The sequence below is a fragment of the Notolabrus celidotus genome, chromosome 2 (assembly GCF_009762535.1).
Source record: "Notolabrus celidotus isolate fNotCel1 chromosome 2, fNotCel1.pri, whole genome shotgun sequence".
NCBI classification, from domain to species: Eukaryota; Metazoa; Chordata; class Actinopteri; order Labriformes; family Labridae; genus Notolabrus; species Notolabrus celidotus.
Window position 1 is genome coordinate 20643701 of NC_048273.1, and position 23149 is coordinate 20666849.

Genomic DNA, 23149 nt, shown 5'->3' on the forward strand with positions numbered 1-23149 from the left:
CTCTCTCTCTCTCTCTCTCTCTCTCTCTCTCTCTCTCTCTCTCTCTCTTGCTCTCTCTCTCTCTCCTCATCTCATTGATAATTTCTCCTGGAGCCTCTGCCTCTCACATTGAGATCAAAGTGTGCTGTCACACACGCTGCCAGTGGAGGACGGGTTCAGGAGCATCTCCCAACAATATTTTATTCCTCTATGGATGATGAAAGTGTGCACACTGGGGATGGAGATGACACTGTTACGAGGCAAATGCAGTAGGGGGCGTTACATTAGGGCCCCCCTCACAGGGGATTGGTTTGTGGGACGGGAAGAGGAACAAATGGTTAAGGGTTGGGGCTGTCCTGCAAAACCAATATATTCAAAGGCGGACCGGTGTGTTAGGATGCTGAAAATAAAATATTAAGTTAAAAAAAGCAGAGTTAATATCCTGGCATTGGTGTGTAATAGAGAAAATGTACTGGATAAGAACACACACACTGATATGATAAGGTGTTTAATTTTGAGAGATGAAAAAATGTGAGGAGTCCCATTCTTTGACAGAAAATAGTCCCCCACTTGTATATATCATAAAAAGAAAGAAAAAAATATGCAAAGTTTCCTCACTACTATCCTTTTTATGCTGTTGTCTTTTTCTCTACAGAGAGAAAAAAGGCAAAGAGAGGCTTTCCAATATCTCCTGACTGTCTCTCTTTTCTCTGAAAGGCACATCTTAAGTCTGACTAAAGCGTACACTCATCTCTCCCCTAGGGTGCAGTGGCAGTGGTGCAGAAAAAGTGAACTGCAGAGGACCCCACTGTTTAGCAAACACTCCTACTGAGGGGAGGAATTAATTATTCAGAGCCAAGGACCAAGGCAGCCCCATTTGATTGCACCACAAAGGAAAGGTCAGAGCTTTTCATATAAGGAACCTCCTGGTTCAGCACCCTGTCAGCTGAGGGGACGGGTACAGTATGTAAGTCTGAATGGCAGAGCGGCTAACAGCTCAATTAAAAGGACGAGGATGTCTCCAGAACACATGTGACAAACAGCAGCTATAACAAAAGAAGGTGAGGATGGTCTGGTGGGTATGAGTAGCAGCTGGGGAGATATTTGAAGGTTGTGGAGGTGATTTTGCAAACTTTGCAGGAGTTGGAGTTTTGTTTTTTTTAGAGTCATGCAATGGAAAAACCAACGAGAAAGGACCTACAATAAGATGCTGCGGGTGAGAAAGCAGCTACTGAAAGCAGTTTTTGCACAAAACTGACCATCTCATTTCCTCTCCTAGATTTATTACTCTGTTTGAATAGTTAATACGCAATAATGGAATTCATCAAATTAATAACACATTATTCAATATTAGGACAAAATAGCTTTTGGGGACTAAATTACCGGCTTCCAAATTGTCCAAATACAGTAGGGACCCTGTGATAATTAATAGAGTTGATCAAAGTTGGTGTCAAACTCCGCTCCCATACTTGTGTGATCATCTGCATAATCCTATCACATTTCACTGTGAAAGGCCACAGCTGTTCTTTTCCAGTCCTGGTGCAAATGCCCATTTTCATCAACTTCTTTCTCTCAAATCTGAGCGCACAATGCCGACTTGACAGAACACATCACGACCATACAGAAGCAGTGTAACCAAATCCTGCTACAGGATCCTCAGGGTTTAGGGGGTAAATCTGCCGTTAAAGTACATCACTGCTGAGGCCTTGTGGCATTGTGCCCTGGTACTGTAGGTTATAATCTCTGGGAAGAAAAAAAAACTGCAGAGTAGTGAGCCCCAACAGGGCTGAAGATGGAGCCAGGAGGGTTAATTCTACAACTGTGCAACAGGGGGTGCTTCTCCACTCACTATTGGTGTGCGTGTGCTCCAAACATAAAGCATGAAGTGATGCTATTGGCTCTTTCCAACGCCCTGTCAGCCAATCACAAACAGGCCAGCTCTACCATTCCATAGAAACCAGGCCTGCACCAGTAATGACATCAACTACAACTTTATCGAGCTCCAGTATTCTCCTAGTTACTCCCACTGCAGTAAAGTGATTAATTTCCAAAGGTCATAAAGTATTTTCATGGAAAAAAAATGGGAAATACACAAAGTTGACAAAATCTCCTTTTTTTTTTACACTTCATTAAATTTATTATTTTATTCAATGATGCCTGTCATCGCATCCTCCAAAAAAGTCACAGATAAAACATTCAATAATCAAAAAATTGCAGTAATAAACATAAATCAAACACACAAAGAGCAACAGAGCATAGCTTAGAAACATATTGCAACATATATTTCTAATTTCAGTCAGCAATCACTTTTATAAATTACAAGAAAAAACCATCAACAACCTCAAAACAGATCTCAAAACATAACTTAACCCACTTAACTATAATTGCATGTGATCAATCATATGGCTGTGTTTGCTAACTGTGGCATCTCCACCTTTAACAGTATGAATTAGCTCTCTGATTTATGCTCCTGAAGCATTACGCTTGGATAGAAAGACACAGATAGGAACAGGGGGGATAGGTCCTCTCCACCATGATTTCTTGCAGATGGTTCAGCCATTTCATCTTAGTCTCTCAGATCATTAATTTCCCAGGTAATAAAGCCCCGTGTTGTTAGCACCCCAACCACCCCTCCTTTTCCCTTCCGCCCCGTGCCGTAGGATGCAGCTGGGTGTAAGCTTGTGAGCGGTTGCCAAATGGAGATGACAGTTTGCTCCAGTGTTCATCAGTGAAAGCAAGGAGCCATGCTGAGTCTACAGCACATGGATGAAAAATTAAAGTCAACACCAAAAAATTAACGTGTTGTAATACGGTCTGTTATTTGCCCCCATGGAGATTTCTATCACCGCTCCAGGTCGGCTTCAATAGCATCCACTGTGTGTTGACAGATATGAGATTTTGCAACCATGTTTATGTTGAAGCCAATGAGTGAGAGGTTACAAACTTGCTATTCCCCAAAGAAGAGCATGGACAGCAAAAAATAAAAATAAATAAAAGGGAGAGTAGCTGCTGGAAAAGGTATGAAGTGGACATTAAATAATTACATTTTCATTAAAATCACTGGAATGGTAAAACGCAAAGGGAAAATAAGAACAACAGGACTTTAAATCAACAAATTATTTAGAAAATAGAAAATGCTTTGAACATTATATTGTGCAACATTTAATTTATTGGCCGCAGACTTTGAGCATTCAAAGTGCAATAATAACAAACTTAATATCCATTCTCCCACTCAGTACTTATTTCAAAGGATATTTAAACAGAATTTCCTCAGTGTTGGCAAAATACATTGTAAATTACTTGACCTTTCCATCTGCTCTTGCAACATTAATATTAGAAGTTACTAAGGTGCACATTTATAAACATTTTATCATTCATTTACTATTCTGATAACACAACTTTATCTGAAAAAGAAAACCGGTCCCAACATATTTGATCTGCTATTGCACAAGCTGTCAAGAGAGTAAATGGTGTCACCCAGAGGAAGATAACACAATTGCAATTTGCAAAACATATGTAATGATTCTGAGATAAGAAAAAGTCTTCAAGTATCAACTCAACAAAATCTTTTAAGTCACCTGAAAAGTTTTCATCACAACGAAGATGACTTAAAGAGTTACGAAGCAGAACCTGCCACAGCTAGCAATAACACCAACAGGACAGGGAGTGCCATGGTGCTGATTCAACAGGCATTTTTGAAAATGCTTACCAGGGAAAAACTAGAATATTAACAAATCATTGACAAAACCAAAGAGTTGATTGTTGTCAATGATTATTGAAGAATCAGAGCTGTTCTGCAGTTTCAGTTAGAAATGGTAAGTATGAGTTATTGATACTGATAGCCTTTCTTACCATCAGTCTTCAATAAACAACACATTCTAAAATTAAAAAATATATATATTTGTAATTTTATTGGTATCAGCCATCAGGAACCAACTATTATTGGTTGATGCCATTGGCTCAAAAAGTGTATATTGTGCATTCCTAGATGTTATGCATTTTAATAGCTAATGGCATCAAGTATCTGGACAAGTACCATGACAAACCTGACCCTGAAATATGATGAGATGAAGACACAGTCAGTGCAACTAGATGTTCTAATTATAAACGCAAAGGCAAAACTGGAAAAAGTTAAAGAAAATAGTATTTATTTTTGCTTATTGCTGTGCACAGATCTGATCCGTCACTTCTGTGAAAGGGCTTTAGTGGACGTTATTATTTTGCTCCTTAAAATACAACCACAATACTTTTACTTTTATTTTGAACTCCCACTGTTTTCTCTCTGGTCTTTCTATCAAAATGTGCAGAGAATAAAAAGATTGATGGAACAGCAGAAGATGTTGAACCAGTTCTTCTGCTGCTCTGATCTCTTACTTCTCTATGCATTGCATGTTCTTGAGTTGAAACATAAATACCTTCCAATCCAGCTCTATTGAAATGCATTATATACCTCCACTGAAGCTGAACTGATACAGTTCATGTTCTCTTCACACAGATGTGGTGAAGCAAGGGGGCAAAAGTGGGAATTTATTCAAGATGGTCCAGGTATTATCTGCCATAGTGGGTGAGCGTAGCCCTTATCATCTTTGAAGTCAGGCAAAATGTATGAGTGTGTGGAAATATGAAGGCCTCTCATAGTGATAGCACTAGCATTTCATCACATTTCACATCTGAATATACAGCGCTGTTGCCCACTCACAGCTCCCCGGCAGTCCAAAGGCTATCTTCTCTGAAAAAAATATTAATATAAAAATAAAAAAAGAAGAACCCAACCTTGATTGTCAAACACTTTAGTGATGCGCTAGCCTCATGAACTTCTATGAGGCAAAAACAGCAACACAATCTTCCCACTCGTAACACATGCGAGGATCTCTGGAGCAATAAACTGATTCTGAGAGCTCTCATCAATCTTTAATCCTTCCTCAGGCTCCATGGGGCCTCAGCGAGTAAAAACCTCCCTGCAAAACCAGAACGAGGGCAGAATCCTGCACATTCAAGGTTCAGGAAAAGGCCTGGAAGACTTGTTGACAGTTGATGGGGGCCAAATCAACTGGGGAGACCTTTTAACTCTTTCTGCCCAATGGCAGAGACATGTGTCAATACCCATCTTCTGTCTGGACCAAAGGTTTTTGTTGAGCTCCTTTAGAGCTTTGTGCCCGATCACAGGAATAATACATTACAAGGTTTTTACACGGCGCAACTGGGCGCTGTATTTAGCTGGGTTATATTCTGCATTTCAAAGGAGATAAAAGAATTGCATCAAGAATTCAGGTTATTCACACTGAAAAGCAGTAACCTCAATCATATACAGTATTTATAATGTGCTGAATAGGGTAAACAGCTCCACATTGCATAAAATGAAATCATAACCAACTGAAAGGGAGGTTGGTATTGGCAGCAAAGAGTTACGACTTAGTTGGAAGGAGTTTTCAAAATAAAACCTGGGGTTGTGTTGGCTTTGGCACTTTCTCCCAGCATTAAAAAGTCAAGGACACAGGGCTAAGCCGAGACGACAGAGGACGATCTAAATAACTATCTGTATCATGGTACCATGGTCACAAACACAGCAGCTGGGTGTAGCCTGTGAGTTGTTGCCAAATGGATATGACAGTTCGCTGCATTGTAGATCAGTGAAACCATGCAGCCTTTCTGAGTCGAGAGCACAACGATGAAAAATTAATTCAGACACCAAAAAAATTAAGTGCCCCGGGAAGAGTGTGTAGTCTGTCCCCAGAGGTTGTTCTCCCGGCAGTGAGGTCTACTTTAAATGTGTCTATTCTGAGTGGAACCCAGCAGCTTGTAATGGGACCTAAGTAACTGTCTGCTGACTGAAAGTCTGAGCTTTAGCCCCACCATATGTTTCCTCACTGGCATATCACAAGTCAGTAAATTTAAGTAGTTGATTACACTGCAGACAAATAGAAGTAAGGCGGCCTGAGAGGGGCAAGGTCTGTAGAAATATGAGAGTGTATATCTCACGAAAAGGAAGGCAAAAAGATGAAAAAAAAGGATGGCGGTGGAAAAAAAAATATTGGTTGGACGGTGTTTTAAAAGTAAGGAGACTCAGTGTGTAGGCTTTGGCATCACCGCCCAGAATCCCAACGTCAAGGACACAACCTAAGAGGATGTAGCATGGGCCAATCTAGCCATCTGTATCGCTGTGCTCAAGCCACAAACAAACATATTTGTTTACTTTTAATATTAGACCAAAAACTACTGAACTCCCTGGAGTACAGCCAGACAACCTCTGCTGGCCTTTTTATGGCTAATTTGCACCAAAACTTGACTTGTCCCTGAATGGTTTTGGATTTCTGTTCAAGCTTGTTTTATAAAGATATAACAAGTTGGACTGGGGAGGCATCAGTGGGAGGGAGGGGGGACGGTGGGAGGGAGGGGGGACGGAGGGAGGGAGGGAGGGAGGGATGGAGGGAGGGAAGAGGGAAGGAGGGGTCTACACTAGTTTTACTCACTGCAGAAGCAAAGCAGGTGGCCAGGTTGATGACAATGAACAGACAGCATTGGTGGCCTAATTTCTTCATGTCAGACAACACCATATGGCTGTTCCGCTCCCCTCTACCTATTTAGAAACAGCGCCTGCGTAAGTATGCAAGAATCATAGTCTTCACAATTAATTAAAAAGGGGAGGAAAGAGGATGCACTTCATTCTATATACGTTAAAAGATGTACTGTTAAGCATAAAAAATCAAATTCCCCCAGGTATTTATGCTGTTATGTGTGGCATGTCCTTGAAAGCAACACGGATTCAACAGACAGCGTACTTTTTTTTCCCTTGACGCATCTTCAACTTTTGCATAAAATGGAGACAAGGACTCTGACTGTTGTAGAGCACTCGTATGGAAAAGTGGAATACATTCAATTAATCTTTCTGACCTTTAGTGAATGCTGCACATGATAACAAGAAAGCCTTGCTTACCGGTGCTCCCAACTTATCACAATATCAACGCACAAAGATGGTGTGCAAAACAATTTGAAATTCCCACATTGTGTAAGTGTATCTGTTTGGACAATGTAATGACAGTTATTAACTTTCAAGGACAAAGCAACCTTCTCAAGCTTGTTTTCTACTGATAACAGCTCACAATCCTGTGATAGTTTTGCTCTGGCTGTCAACAGTCAGCAGGCTAAATTACTATAACGGTGTAAAAAAAAAAAAAAGGTTACAGAGAAAGCTTTCGGCCAATGGTTGTTTCCAAAAATGAAACTCGAAAGGGTTTCGTGACAGCTGTTGCCTGCACACCACCAAGAGAAGTGAAAGGCTCAAAGCATTACCACGAAAATTTATTCATAACCATGTGACTGGTGACAGTGATTGCTGACACAGAGTCTTTCAAAGCTGAGGTGGTGACAGGTAACAGGGTAAACTTTGTGCGCCATGGAGACAGGCCAATCCCTTATGTGGCAGCAGAAGAATATGGTACCATATGGCTCGTATGTTGCACACTGCATTTGAAAGTGGAACACATGATTTATTACTGTTTACATTCAACGTGGATCATTTTAATGAAAATTTTAGTTTTTGCAGGGATTTTTTTGGGTCACATGTTTTATATTAAGTTGCAAATTATGGATAATAAGCAGTCCACCTTCCATTTGAAGTTTTTTTGTTGATGTTGTTAAATAGTTGTTTTTCTTCTTGAAAAAACCCATATTGTTATTATCTTAGATCTGATTCCATTTACAGCTTAAGTCCAGAGTGTGTTGCTCTATTCAGAGCTGAGTGGGGGGAAAAAGGTGAAAATAAAAAGGACATGATCAAAACATACCCAAAGTTGTAATAGTTATTATGCCTGTTATGATTATAGCATTTAATCCAGTTAATTTGAATTCCATTTATGTCAAAACCCACGGGATTATTCCCAGGTGTCATCTTAACACAAAATAAGACCGCAGACAAAAGCAGAAAGTTTTCAGTAAGAAAAGTGGTGAAGGGCTCTTGTCACCCCCCCATGGGTTCCTAGCAACATGGTGCAGCAGGGGACGAATAAAGCAGAAAATGGGTTTGTGCAGCATACAATAGCACATAGATAACAAGAAGGACAAGTATTGAAAATGTCCTATGGGGACGAGTTTGCAGAAATGCCTCGTTTCTGAGAGACTGTGGAATGTCTAGCTTTTAATGGTGCACTAGTGGGGGTCACCATTAAGTGACAAAACAATATCAGTGGGGAAACATTTGCATCGCCGTGTACAAATATGCAAGTTGTCAGGCATAGCAAGCCCGGCCTTTTCAACGTGACAGCAATCCCTTTAGGTGTGAGGCGAGTGCAGCTCAGTGGCGCAGGGGACGGCAAGAGATTTGGTGGCGGTGGAGGGGGGGCCGGGGAGACTGCGGAAGTTGCATGCAGTGAGGTGTGTGTCAGGGCACCAGAGACAAAGCAATGATTACACACAATGAGGAGAGCAGAGCGCATGCTGACACTAATGCAGTCCAAGGGGAGACACGAGACAGAGCACTTGTGACAACTGTGAGAGGGCGTCAGCCCTCTGACAGACGGCATTATGGGTACCAAAAAGGGGAAAATGCTGGGGGTTTTCAGCACTGGTTATATTTTAAGTTAACAGTGAATAACTTTGAAATAATACCAACAATTTAAACTAATAATACAATAATCTGCAAACAATTAAAGCTACTACTTAAACAACAAAATATGTGTTAATTGTTCATATCCAGCAGGTCCAATGCATTTCAGCAATGACACAGAATTGTTAGCAATAAACAAAGAAGTTAGCATGATTAGCAGTAGCAGCAGGGCTTGGATGAAATGTGGATATTTCAATCCATCCTTGCCATGACTTTGCACTACTATTACACATCAATGGCACCTGGATGTTTTACTTTGAAAATAACACAGCTTTCCTAAGAGGTTTCCCTTCTACCACATCTCTACTTCATGACTATGCAGTGTGTGTTGAGTTGTATCGTATATAGAGAGAATCTTGAATCTTGTATCATACCTTAGCACATTATATTGTATCATGTCATGCCGTATCTGCCACACTGTATCATACTGCACCGTTTCATATGGCATGACATGACAAATCATGGTATAACATCCCAGTGGTATAACATGGGCCATTTGAATTGGAGCTTAAAATAGAAGTAAACTGTCTTCTCACAACAACTGTGCTTGAGCGCTATATAGTTTTCCAAAAAGTCTAGAAAAAAACTGTGAAAAATCACCACTGGTACGAATAAAATTCAGATCTATTTCAACATTTATTTTTCTTTGTTTTTTAACTGTCCGTAATAAGTACATCACCCACAGGGGATGCTCCCCAGCTCGGCCCCTTTGTGGAGAAACCATCCGGAGAACAGGAATGCAAGCTAGGCTAATAACTACCAAAAAATTTTACTAATTTTAAGGAAACTCAGACGAAAACTCTTACGTCAGTCTAAGTGTAAATTTAGATGTAGAATATCTTAGCACTTAGCTTTGCAGTACTCTCAAATGCAAAACATACATGTTCCTCAGCCTGCAGCATACTGATCTACTGTTTGGGTCCATAGGATTCAGAAGAGACAAAAATACAGCCAAACTTAAACATGAGTGAGTCTGAAAGCAACAATGACATGCTGCTCACTGAACCAAAGCTCACTTACACCAACATTAGTTTATGGGTCCGAGTTTCTTAAAATATGTTAAATTACGTGGTATAGTTGACCCTGTCTACAGCGGTTGATAGCCTAGCTTCTGTTCCGGTTTTCCAGATGGTTTCTCAACAAAGAGGTTGACCTGACCGGCATCTTTCAAGGGTAATACACTTACTATTGACAAGTAGCTCATCCAACCCTATCTTAAAATTAAAAGGGGGAAAAAAAACCCTCTTTATAGTAATATTCATAGACCTTAGAGAGGTGTTTTTTTCAAATCAAGATGTAACAGAGAAAGAAAAGTTTGGCCTGTGCATTCATGTCATTTATAGGTCTACATTCAAGAAATGATGCTACAGTGGAGATCTGCTTTTCAGTTTGACTACTTTAAGATCTGACTTTGAGATTTGTTTTTTGAGAACTACAAAATGATTCACAAGTGTTGTTTTAGTTAAATGCCATGTAACATCCAGTGTTTTCTAAGCTTTTTGAATCCTGTTCTTACACTGTACAAGTTGCTTGAAAGAAGTGCGTCACGCAGACTTTACAACTTCTAATTAAATTTGATTGGGAACAAATTAGGATGTTGCATCATCAAGATGTTTGACAGCACCTAACACATGCATAGAGATGCAATCTTATTGATTTTCCTGAGACTACCTGTGTGAGTTCCTGCAGGCCAATCTATCTCTGTCTGACAGATGGGGATTCTCGTGTGTTCCTGACTGCATCTCACTTAAGGGATGTGCTGTTTGTTAAAACAACACCTGTCTACTGTACGTCTCTCAGTGTGAAATATTTAAATATTCTACACACACACCTATGGACAACTGCAACTGTGGTGCCAAATCATTTTTTTATCAATCTAGTTCAAAAGCAGCACCTCATGCATCTCCTCATTAAAAGTAAGCATGGTTAAACTTTGAATCAAACAGCTCAGCTCTAATATAACATATGCAACATACAGAGGCTTGAATAGATAGACAGGCTTTTCAAAAAGGGTTTCATTTAAAGACTAACAGAGCAAAAAATTGGCAGAGTTTCTGAATACAGAATTGAGTTTGCAGACAGCCTGCAGTGACCTGAATAATTAGCGAACACCTACTTCATCACACTGCAAATAATTATCAAACTGTCATGTGCACATCAAACCAACACAAAGCTGTCTTTCTATCATTAATATCGGAGAGAAAATTAAAGATCATATCAGATTTATCCTCAGCAGTATCATTATAATATGAAGAGCTCTGCAGTGAGATGCTATTGAAACTGAAGTGGTGAGAGGGGCATACATATTTCAAAGGATTGCCATTATATATTTTCTTGAAATACAACCTATTACAAGTTTTTTGTGCTTTTCTTCCATGTTGATTATATTGAAAAAACATGCAACAGTAGCGATGCTTCAGGTCAATAAACACTTGATTGGATTCTATGATAAAAAAATTCATTCCAAATGTACTGTGGTTTAACAACCAAACCCCAAATAATCTATGAGTCACACTAGCACCAAAGAAATGGACTATGTCGTCTGGATCTATAACAAAAAAACTCACGTTTCAAATAAGATGTCTAAATAATTTATCCGCTTCAGTGCATCCAGTTGGACATATGGGGAAGATCCAGACTTTTTTGTCCAGTGTGGCTTCCCTGGGTACTGACTTGTACAGTGGTGACTCAGAGTACATGTGTACACTTAAAGGCACTGTATGAGAGGGGACACCCAGGGCCTATTACAGAAAGGGGCCCTAAAGTCAGTCATTGGTATGGCCCATTGTGAATTTTTTCATCGGGCCTGAAATCCAAGGTGGCCAATCTATTCCCACTAATCATATCTACTTTGATTACCAATATTAAAATATCTCATTCTTCTTAGCCTTATTCTTTATGGACTCAAATAAGGATGGATTTCCCAAAGTCATAGTTTAAAAAACTGAAAAAGAAAAAGTTCTTCACTGAAATCCAAAGGAAGCTACTAGCAGCCTGTTGATTCTTACAGAAGTCCTGCCACTTCGAAGACCAGTGGCCAATCATAGTTTAGATTCCTAGTGGCACCTTGGAATCAGACTTCAAAGAGGGGCCTATACCACTCCAGACCAACCCTCTGGATCCACCCCTTCTGGACTTGCATGTTTTCTTCATGTGTCTTGGAATCTTAATGAAGTCAGTAAACTTTGAAGAGCCCAACTTGATTCTCAAGAGTTTATGATATTGTTTATATAAGGAGTATCACACTATTTAGAACCTCAGGCATCAGTTTCTCTTCCAGTTTTATACAAGCAGCAAGAACATCTTGCATCTTCTTTTTTCAAATAAGAAACTATCGTCTAGGTTACTGAACGCCTCTTGCATTCCTTGAGGAAAGTTTAATCTATTTACAAACACTGTCATACAATAAGCCCAAAGGCTGCAATGTCAGAGAGAAAAGAGGAATTACCTCGGCAAAAGACAGAGAACTCATATCAAAACATAATGATATTCTTTATTTTAAACACACACACACACACACACACACACACACACACACACACACACACACACACACACACACACACACACACACACACACACACACACACACACACACACTCAGACACACTCACACAAAGCTGGGAGAACGGACTACCTCTCCCTGATTGCCAGTCAAGGTGTCACTGTAAGCTTTGCTCTCTTATGACTCCTGACTGGGAGACACTTTTGGGAACATCAACAAAGGCAAACTCTTCATCATCTTGGCAGGTAGGTCTCTTCACAAATTACCTTTTCCCCTCCATCCGTCTCACATGGGAGTTCACCTGCATCTGTAGCACAATGCTCTGCTGCTCGCACCTTTCACATTTTCAGTTCTCTCTGCTGCTCTTCTCATAAAATATTGCTCCATTATGTCTTGAAAGAGTGTCACAAATGCTCCAAATTTTAAATAATGCACAAAAAGAGCTAGTTGACACACATTCAAAACTGTCGAAGGAGAGGAAATTAGATTGGCTTGGCTGCCTCATTCGTTGAGTGTTAATAAAACAAATGTCAAACAATAGCCTTAATGGGTTTCTTTCTTAAATATTTCTCCTAACCAGTGACCTATTAAATTGTATTACGACTGGTTTTGATAAGTATTCAAAGCAGCTGTTGGAGTTACCACAGGTTACCGTGCTTTGGGGTTCATTTGCACTTGAAAGGCGGCCTGTGTCAGCCCCTCTGCCAGGTTGCTCTGCACCTCGTTCACGTTCTGCATCCCATGATTAAGCCAATGTGAAACACTAATAAGCAGCAAGCATCACCCGGTGGACTTGCCTAATTGGGTCAATCAAAGATGATCTACAGAGAAACCGCAGCAGGGAGAGAGAGAGCTGGAGCTTTCAGTATGCCAGCAGTTTTTTGCAAGTCTGTGCACAGACCGCTGCAAATGAACAGGCAGCGGCGGCTTGTGGACACTCTGATGGGACCCTTTGATTAAAGAAAAAGTCTCCAGATAGCTAGGCGGTGACATTGCATATCTTGTTGCCTTTCTTTGGATCTGACATCTCTTTACACAATTCCCCCTTTTCTCTGTGCTCTGAGAAAAGGAATAGTTTAGTTAAATGTGAGGAAGGTACTTGCATGTCCTCAACCCTTCTGTGGTGGGGTCTCATGAGACGTGTGATTCCAGAGCCTCTTGTCCGACGCTTTGCATACTGATGGACCGAGTGTGGAGGCGTGCGGCTTGCCGTTCGAGCAGCGCAGTATACAGTGATGCATTTGCTTTTCATTAGGCTTTATCCAGCCTGTGCAAGATGAAATATTGCATCAGGATTTCACTTGTACTTTTATTTTTAAAACCCCTCCTGCCATTTACAATTGACCTCCATAAAATTCAATCAGAGAACCCGAGGCAGGGGCCTGGTGTTAGTGCATGATGAAAATAAGATGACAGGAATCACTGCTTGGTGATGAATATATCCTGGCTCTATCTGAGCTAAGTCTAATTGGCAAGGGTTAATTTGCACTGAATGGGGCAAGCCAGCATTATAATGGATTAAAACTTGTGTTTTTATACAGTATTCACAGATGAACACATACAATTTTCCTTTACAAGTGTTTGCCCCAATACAGCAAGCACTTGCTATTTCCAAGTCAATATTTAGTCAATGCACCTTTGGCAGGGAACACAGGCGAGAGTGTGTGAAAACACGTCACGTTAATAATTGTCCCCAAATTTGCACTTGTCTTGCAGCCACTTCCTGGTTTTTTGTTTCACCTGTTACCCTTCACCTACATGACCCCTCCTGCAAAGGCAACAGCATTCACCACAGCATAATACAGCCATCACCATGCCACTTACACACAGTGACTCACATTGCCAAACAAAACGAGATGGACAAATACTCCTGTGACTACTGGGCCTAACAATCTGGAAAACAGACAGGAAATCATGCGACCTAAAGAGCCTAATGAGCTAATGACCTAATGAGAAGCTCCTGTGAAGAGAAAACTGACTACAGACACGGCAGGAAAATTGCATCCAACCTGGGCCAAGTTTAGAAGGAAAAAAAAAATGCAACTGAAGCACTTATGTCATTAGTGAAAAAAAATGACAACACAGATGGTCCTGCTGTCCACTGGGGAAACATCATACAGATTGTAGGAGGTTTAAATATAGCATAAGTAATTATATCGGAAAAGAAGGAAGCGATTAATTACTACACTTCTGTATGAAGGAAGCACATTCCACTTCATACAGTGCAGCACATTTAATGCCTTTTATGGGACTTTTAAAGAAAGGTGAATCTCATAATGAGTCCATTCCCAACTTTGAAAAAAAAATATTAATAATAAATTAGACAGAACTGAAATCAGCAGTTTAGTTAAAATAAACTGGTCCACTTTAAGACAAACTAAAGCTTGTGGGTCGAAAATAAGTTTTATACTGGTCACAAAATTCAAAATATGTACTGTAAAAACTCAACAAAATACAGATGCAATTTAAATTAATGCAAAATATGACAATGACAAGGTTAAGGACACCCTTCATACTGGAATATACACAAAGAGCATTAAAAACCATCAGTTTATGTTGGAGAGAGTCAGAGGGGATTGATTGGCCTTGAAGAGGAAGATATTGTATTGGTGCGTGAAGCAGAAACATTCAAGGTGTTTGCACAAACTTAAAATTGAATGTACAATGCTGCTACAGATGATTTGGTACATTGTTAAAGTGTGGTTTGGGTTGATAAAGAAAAAATGTGACCATTGCTTACCATCCAAATCTATTTATTAAGGTTGACGAGTATGTTGAAATCTGTGCATGAACTGGAACTAGAGAAACAAGCAGGGTCATGAAGTGCAATGAAATCATTAACACTGTTTTGTACCACAAGCGGATACAATAATTAAGACAAATGTAGAAATAAATATGCATGCTGTTCATCTGTACTGAAACAAGAAGACAGGAAAAATGTGGGGGCAAAGAGGCCATTGCAGCCATACCCAATCCAGTTGGCCCCACGCCCTTCAAAAAATGATCTGCCCTGCAGCCACAGTGGCTTGGATGCCTTGCCTGCACTGCCCCAGATGGATTCACCTTTTTCTTTTCTGCCTCTTTCTTGTCTTTTATTAAAGTCTTATTGGGCAACAGCGAGTTACTTTTGGCGCACATCATCATTGGTGGGGTCGACTTCATGACTTTTGAAAACTGGGTGATAATAAAAAATGATGATCTGAATTCTGGGAGTAGACAATCAGGAGACCTTGAATTACGCTAGTTTTTTCCTGATGCCACGAAACTCACTGAGTGATCCAAAGAAAAGAGAGGGTTGACAGAGTTCAAGTCCAAAAACTTCGGAGGAAAAAGACAAAACTTGTACGACAACAATAGACTGTATAACACTGATGGCGGTCCGTGTACCTTCCGTTCATTCTATGTCCAATTCTGAAACACAAATCGGAAAACAAAAGAACAGGCGTTTTTCTTTTTTTTCTCGACATTTTCTTTTTATGTAGCAGATTTTAAAACAAAAAAACAAAAGCCGTTTTCCATTAAAATATAGCAATAAAATTGGATTTTGTGTTGTTTTCCTATTATGGATTTTTATATTCCCTGATAAACGCGAAGAATCCAATCTATGTTAATCCAAAAAGCAAAAATGCGGGGACATCTGAATGATTACAAGGTGAAGTTGGGTAAAGTTAGAATGATATTCACAGGTTGGACCTACCCGGATCAATAACTTGCTAACGAAAGGTGGTAAGAACACAAAATATACCTCTTTCATCAACATGGGCCATCTCTAGCATTGGAGAAATAACATTGGTCTCTATGAGCTTCAGGAGATGAGGCGAGTCTCAGTAATGTCACCCATTGGTTTTTGAAGTTTTGATGCCTTCTGATGGCGGTCACCATACTGGAAATGCTGACTCAACCTAAATTTCGGTCGACCCAACATGAGGCAAAGAAGTGGAGTGGAGGACATTTGATAAAATCTTAACCTGTTTAAAGTAGTGTGTTATTTACAGTCAGACTGAAGTGACCTGGTTATTGTTTTGGTAGCCCATGTTTTGGTTGTGACAGCAAAGTCCACATCTGACACTATGCTGTAACTTTACACACAAACATTTTTTCTCTCTGTCACAATAGCATTTGTTCTACATTGTATAATACAGAGCTGTAGATGTAAATGATAAACAGTATTTGAGAAGCCGTGTGGAGCTACAGAAACCGAAACAGGCCACGCAGGAGTGATTGAACTGTCTCGACATCTGACTGCCACTGTCAGCCACAAGGCCTTTAAATTTTTAACCAAACCTTTTGTACTCCAAACCTGTAAAAAATTCATACCTACTTGACATGAGAAAGTCTTTCTTTTTTTTTTCTTTTTGGGGCTGTGGCTGTGGCCATTAATAGCACATCCGCGGCTGCCTGGACAGCGTGAAATTCTTTTTGACTTGTCGTTCCATTTGCCTGGAGGATAGAGCAGTTTAAAAACATTTTTGCACACGGGAGCATGGCTAACGTGTAATCTGCCTAATTATGTCAAGGGAGGGGTTCCCCTGTAAAATATTGAAGAGCCTCTATAACCTTTGTTTCACCCTCCCTGTGTACAAGCCTCTGAAACCTGCCTAGTGGCTCCATGTCCTACTGCTTGGAGCTGCAAAAGATTCAAGCTAGCAGGCTACAAAAGTGACTGAGGATTTAGTTAAGTGTTTATTTTAGAGAGAGGTTATTTAAAGGCCACAGGAAATAACTGTTAATCTCATTCATCATGTAAGATATTTGAACCACAGAGGTGAGGAAAAGAAGTATGTGTTGAAATAATGTACTCAATTATGATTGCCCTGCAGTAAGGAAAATATAGTGTGTTATGTGGAAAGCCATTGATTTTACTCTAAAGCAGTTCTTCATACATACTGAACAAATACACAAGGTTTTCTGTCATTCCATCCACTTTTGGTTGGTTCAAAGTTTAGAAAACATCTCTTACAACTCTCTGTCAAAGAAGAAATATCAAAAACCCAAACAGGGTATTTTCTACTTTTTATTTATTTTTCTTGATCGTGTCTATGTTTAATTGCTGCTCCAAGGTTATTCTGTCTGCTAATACAAACTTAAAATAATGGACTATTCATTTAATTACAAACAATGTTTGAATTTGAAAGCAAGCCTTACATCTGCAAACTTCATCTCAATGAACCCCTCTTGCTTGTAAGATGATGTGTTTTTGTTACAATGAAGAGGAGCAGAAAATTGCTCCTATTGAGACAAAATTGCATTCAGATAGTTTTCTGTCATCTATAAACAAAACTACTACAGCAAGCTGAACTTCTCCTGTATGTTTTCTATAAGTGATCTGCATTACAACTTTATCTTGATACAAATGAAGTATTTACTGTTGTGCACACACAGGTGTTGATATTTTCCAGGGAGAAATCAGTGCGAAAATGTTTGTTGTTGTCATTTTAGGCTGTGCCAAAAACAATTTACTGGCAATACAAAGAGGCGGGTAATAGAGAAGTTGTATAAATGTTGGTGCAGTTGACTCGCCTTCAACGTGGCCTCCTGTGATCATGTGTAATTACAATGAGAAGACAATTATCACTTATTGTGCAGTGGTAGCATGTGAAATGTTGGATAACAGGAAACTGTTTCTCCTCTATGACATGGTAATAACAATAAACATTGAATATTTGTATATTGTTCATATATATTGCTGTTATAGCTCTGAATGGATGCTCAACCCTTCACGGGAGCACAGTGAGTTTCTTTTTTTCTTTTTCCTGCCGTTTTATTAACATCTCCAAATAAGGTTTCCTGTTCCTTGCTACACAAAATAAAGCATTGAGCAGTATTTTTCCCCAGCACTACAATACATCACACGGTTTTCTCTCCTCATACGGGGGCTGAGGAGTGGGTCGAGGAGCAGGATGGGAGGTGTTTCTGGGGTTCACAGGGATCAGGTGATAGTATTTGACCGTGCACGAGGGGAGTAATAAATGAAGAAACCTGGAATCAGCAGGTCACATGTAATAAGCATTCATGATTAATGTCTTAAAAGAAGAATCACCTCTGGGACACTTTAAGCTGATCGGGAAACCAAGCTGCGATATGATGAATGTTCACTTTTGAGTAAAAATACACACTCTGAGTCCTCTGGCACACAGGAGACCTTCCTTGCTCAGCTAATTGCCTCAGCATATGAAGATTATTCATTTGATCTCTCTGATTTATTTCTCTAACTGGAACACATCTACATCTACACATTTTAAATAAACTTTGGACTTTATTTTTAATGATGTTTGACCAATACTGATAGCTTACACTGATGAGGGAAAGACCTGGTTTGTGTGTTGCTTTATGACATTTACATTTTGCAACATGTCAACTTATTTGCTATGAGATTATGAAGCAGTCAAAAAAAGTGCAATTACCTCCGGCAATCTAGATTTTTTTTTTTCTTGATATAAACCAGTGGCTCACTCATTCTGGTTCCAAATCATTCCTCAGGCTCAGTGTGGCATGGTATAAACACATACATCATCCACAGAGCTAAGGCACTCTAAATACCTCTTTGGTGGGGCACCTTTGAAAATGAGGAAAACTCAAGTGACAGTGAAATGACATGAAATAGAGAGATCATCTGTGAATGCAAACATACAACTCATCAACTATCTTTTAGTGCGCAGCAAGGCACAGGGATGTGGAAGGATAATAAATGAATAACTGACTGTTTTAATGAGCAAACTGTTTCTCCTTTAAATATGTTTATGTACTGCAACAGAAAATACCATAACTACTTGAATATAGGGCAACTTTTCCTGTGGAAGTTACATTTAAAGAAGCAAGGGTTGTATTATCATCAAGAACAATACACTTTACAATTCACAACATAAGTATTCTCACCAATGGAGGGATTACTGAAGTGACAGAGAGTGTTGGATTATGGGTTGTCGGATTATTGGGAGACTAGCAAATATTTTAAAGTCTGTGTTTCTGATTAAAGAGAGTAAGTCTGCCATAAAGGTGTTACCCACATAGAACATATTTTCAGCAGGTACAGAACAAGAAACAAATCCCCCATTAAACCGCTACAAACTGCAGGTGTCACAAACTATGAGGAGCTCCAAAAGTAACAAAGACCTGCAAATGTTTGAAAAAGTGCTGACTGACAGATATAATTATTCTGACCACCTTCAAAAGTCCGACAGGAGTGTGCGAGCATGTGACTGATGGATAAGCGCCACAAACAGAGGGCCGTTTATGTTCTGCTCAAGCATTTCATGTTTCACTTTTAGGAGACAAAAAGCTGCGGGGGTGTTGATGAGGATTATCTCCTCTTTGAAGTAATAGTATCTCAGGGAATCTTTTCCAACAAAACTCCTCTGAAAGTGTTTTGTAGCTTCAAAAAGACTGTTTCCAAGGACAAGCGTTTGAAAAGTGGCGTCATCACATAATCAAGATTGTCCCATATTTTGGGCCAATACAGGCTGTTTGTGGAGAGAAGTAATGCCAACCCAATTACATTTCAATCTGCACCACTGGCAGATGTTGCAAAATTGAAAGATGTCCAAAAATGTTGTTAAAAATATGTGTAAAGTTTAAGTGACAAACTTTCATTTGTCCTCTCTTTGGTATCTTAGAGCTATTCTTTGGAGCAGCTTGTACTTTTTATGCTTCATGCTCAAAGTCAAGAACGTGGTCTAAAACTGTGATTTAAAACGCCTATATGGAGCATTACTTAGAACAAATGTTTAAACAACACTGCAATACATTTCTTACCTGAGCCAAGGCGTTCAACCAATATGAAGTTAGCTGCATGCAAGACTCAAGAACAACCCCCTCCCCCAACATGCTCCATACAGCTTAATCAAGTAAACATGCTAATATGTTGCCAGTTTGCATGACCAATAATTTTAGACAGATTTTCAGCTATGTCCAAAATGTGTTTGGTGAAAAAAATAAGCAGTATATAAATATAAACTCTAAGAAACAGAGTCGGTGCACAGCACTTAAAAAAAGGCGTCACACAGTTGACACTTAATTAAAAAGGACCACATGTAAATTTGGTATTCTCTAAAGTACAACATTTATTTTATCACCGCCTCTCCTCTGTGAACAAATTGAGGAAATTCTGTTTCATCTTTTCCATTTTCTAGCAGTCTCTCTCTCTCTCTCTCTCTCTCTCACTCACTCTCCCTCACTTCAGTCCCCCCCCCTCCCCCCAAAAAAGTAGAGCAAGACGTATTGTTTGCTCATCTATACCCATTCCTCAAAATGCCTGGCCTCCTGTAGGTTTGTAGGCCGGGGTTCTATGACCACCGCAGAGGCTGCAATTCCTCCCACACAGGAGAGAATGGCATGACATTTACCAGAGCTGCAAGGCGGTAATACATTTTTTTTGAAATGGCACGGCTGGAATATACAAGGCTGAAAGGGCCCACGCTGGGCCCCACTGGGACTCCTTCACACCAGCCCGCTAAGCCCATTCAGATGGGGGCAGTAATTACAGGCATGGAGGCAAAGCTGAACTAATTTAGACAAGGTGTAAAGCACTGGCAGACCAAATGTCGGTCAGTTTAATGTTGAAACACACAGAGTATTTAACTATAACCATTATGACTGAGATGTTTGAGACAGCTGCACAGATTTACAGTGACCACAGTGACCCCCCTTTTCCAAATGATCAATCTCAATAATGACTTGAACTTAATTTGATGTGATAAATTATACACACATGCTTGCATCTAACACCATGAATCATTGGAAGTAAGTTAATCATAGACTGCGCTGGAATACACTCATCCAGCTGTGGATTTTTCTTTTTTATTCATTGGATGCCTGACATACGATACCTTCAAAATTCTACAGAATAAGAAGCTGTATTAACTTATCATTATTCTTCAATCAAGCCATCAACTTTTTGTATTAACTACAAGTCACAACAATATAGCTACCCCATGACACTTAAAATATAAAGCAGGTCTAGACTGAACTTCTTGTTATACTTTTTAGAGGAACCAAACAGTGAACTTCCAATGACCAGACACTGAGCGACAGTGGCGAGAAAAACTTCCTTTTAATGTGCAGACACCTTGAACAGAACCAGATTCATTGCTGGCAGCCATCTACCTCCACCAAGAGGGAGTTGGAAAAGGGGAGAGGGATAAAGACAAACACAAATGTATATATGAAGAGAGATTAAGAGACAGATGTCATGTACATATAGAAAGAGTAACAGACCTACAGACAGACAGACAGGCAAACAAGGTCACAGACATATCAATAAAAAGACCAAAAAAGGACACAGACAGACAGACTAACTGAAAACAGGAAGAGAAGGATACAGATAGAGAGATAGAAAGACAGAAAGACAAGGACACAGACAGATGGGCAGACAAAGAGACAGACAGACAGATTTCACTTTCATCAAAGAGGTATTTTGCATATCGTCACCCTGTAAAAATAATGGCCTAAGTCATTTTTTGACGAAAATGAGTTTTTGGCCTTAATCATCTCTTGATGATTCTGGCCACCTCTGGTAAAACCGCCTTAATCCTTAGTTGAAAGGATTATGCTCTTTATGCCCTATAGGACAATGGCCTATGTCAAGAGGGTGACTTAGGCCATTTTATTATTGTCCTAGGTCAAAATTTTTGATTCTTTAGGATAAAATGTCTGACTTGGGAAATTTAACAAGCTTTCGTGATGACAGCTGCTTCAAGAAGAACAGAATCTATAGTGCAGAAGAAGCTCTCAACATGATTCTTGCTCTGCCAATCGAAGAAGAGAGAAAGTTCCAGGACCTTCAGTCCATGCAACATGTGATGCCCTTCGAGTGTCATCATTTCTTTGACAATTTGCCACATAGTTAGGCAAAACAAGATAACCGAGAATGAAGATTCAGGGGATAAACTGAATAGTACTGGGATAGGTACAAAAACCCAGCAAAGAAGAGCCAGACAAGTGAGGAGAGGGACATGCCTCCTCAGTGTTTGATTGACCTGACATTTGTTCAATTCATGTTAGAGTTATTTACGTTTTGAGTTTGCTTTACAGAATTAAAGTTGATAGTCAGGTTTCGAAAAGCTGTCAAAACTGGATGTTGGAAATGGGTTTAGTTTCATAAAAACCCAGCAAAGAAGATATGGAGAAGTGAGGAAAGGGACTGCCTCCTTACCAATTTGATTTACCTTGACATTTGTTTAATTTGACTCAAGGTAATTTCAGTTTTGAGTTTGCACTATGGAATGGAAAGGCAGTTTAAGCCAGGTTTAAAGTTGACTTGAATGATCGAAAATTGGCCTAAGTCACTGTTGACCTTTTTGATTGAAATGATTAATAAATATCATATGCTCTGCATTTGGTGAGGTTTTTTGTTTTCCCAAAAACTAAAAAAAAAATGACGTAGGCCATTATTTTAATAGGTGGCTTTATATTGTCATTATATTAAAAAAGGAAGGACCCTTTTCGTGTTTGAACCAACAGCTAAAACTGACACTACAGCTACGTTGAGTGTCAAACACATAGCATTCCTGATGCCATGCTGCATCAACAAATGTTTCAGCATGTTGCTGGTGTTTCCACCCTTGCTAGAAATCACACAGCCAAACACATTGCACTTGCACTGTTGCAGCCATTAAATGTAAAATCAAGCCACACTTTGGTCTGCTTCCGTCTGCTTCCTTCCTTCTGTTCGCGCTGACTGCCTCTCATGATGCGCAACACCATTGTTTTGAAAGGCATGCAAAACTAAGTGGAAGTCATTGATAAGGGAACCGTTCAGCATAACCACAAATTATCTTAATGGCTTGAACTAGTTGGAACCAGTTCTCATCTGGAACCGGTTCTTGATTTCCATCCCTACCTAACACTGTAAAGTCGATTTCTTCATCCGTGGACATTTGTTCGTAAAAATCTGTTTGCTGAACTCCCATGGGAGCAGTAACCTCCAGCTCAAAGGCCATATTTTCTGATTTTAATTGGATGTCTTCACAGTAGCATTGAGAGAGGTCTCTGGTTACAATGCAATAGAGGAAACTAAGAGCACCCCTGCCCTTTCATTAATCTAATAAACACTACCATTGCTCTGT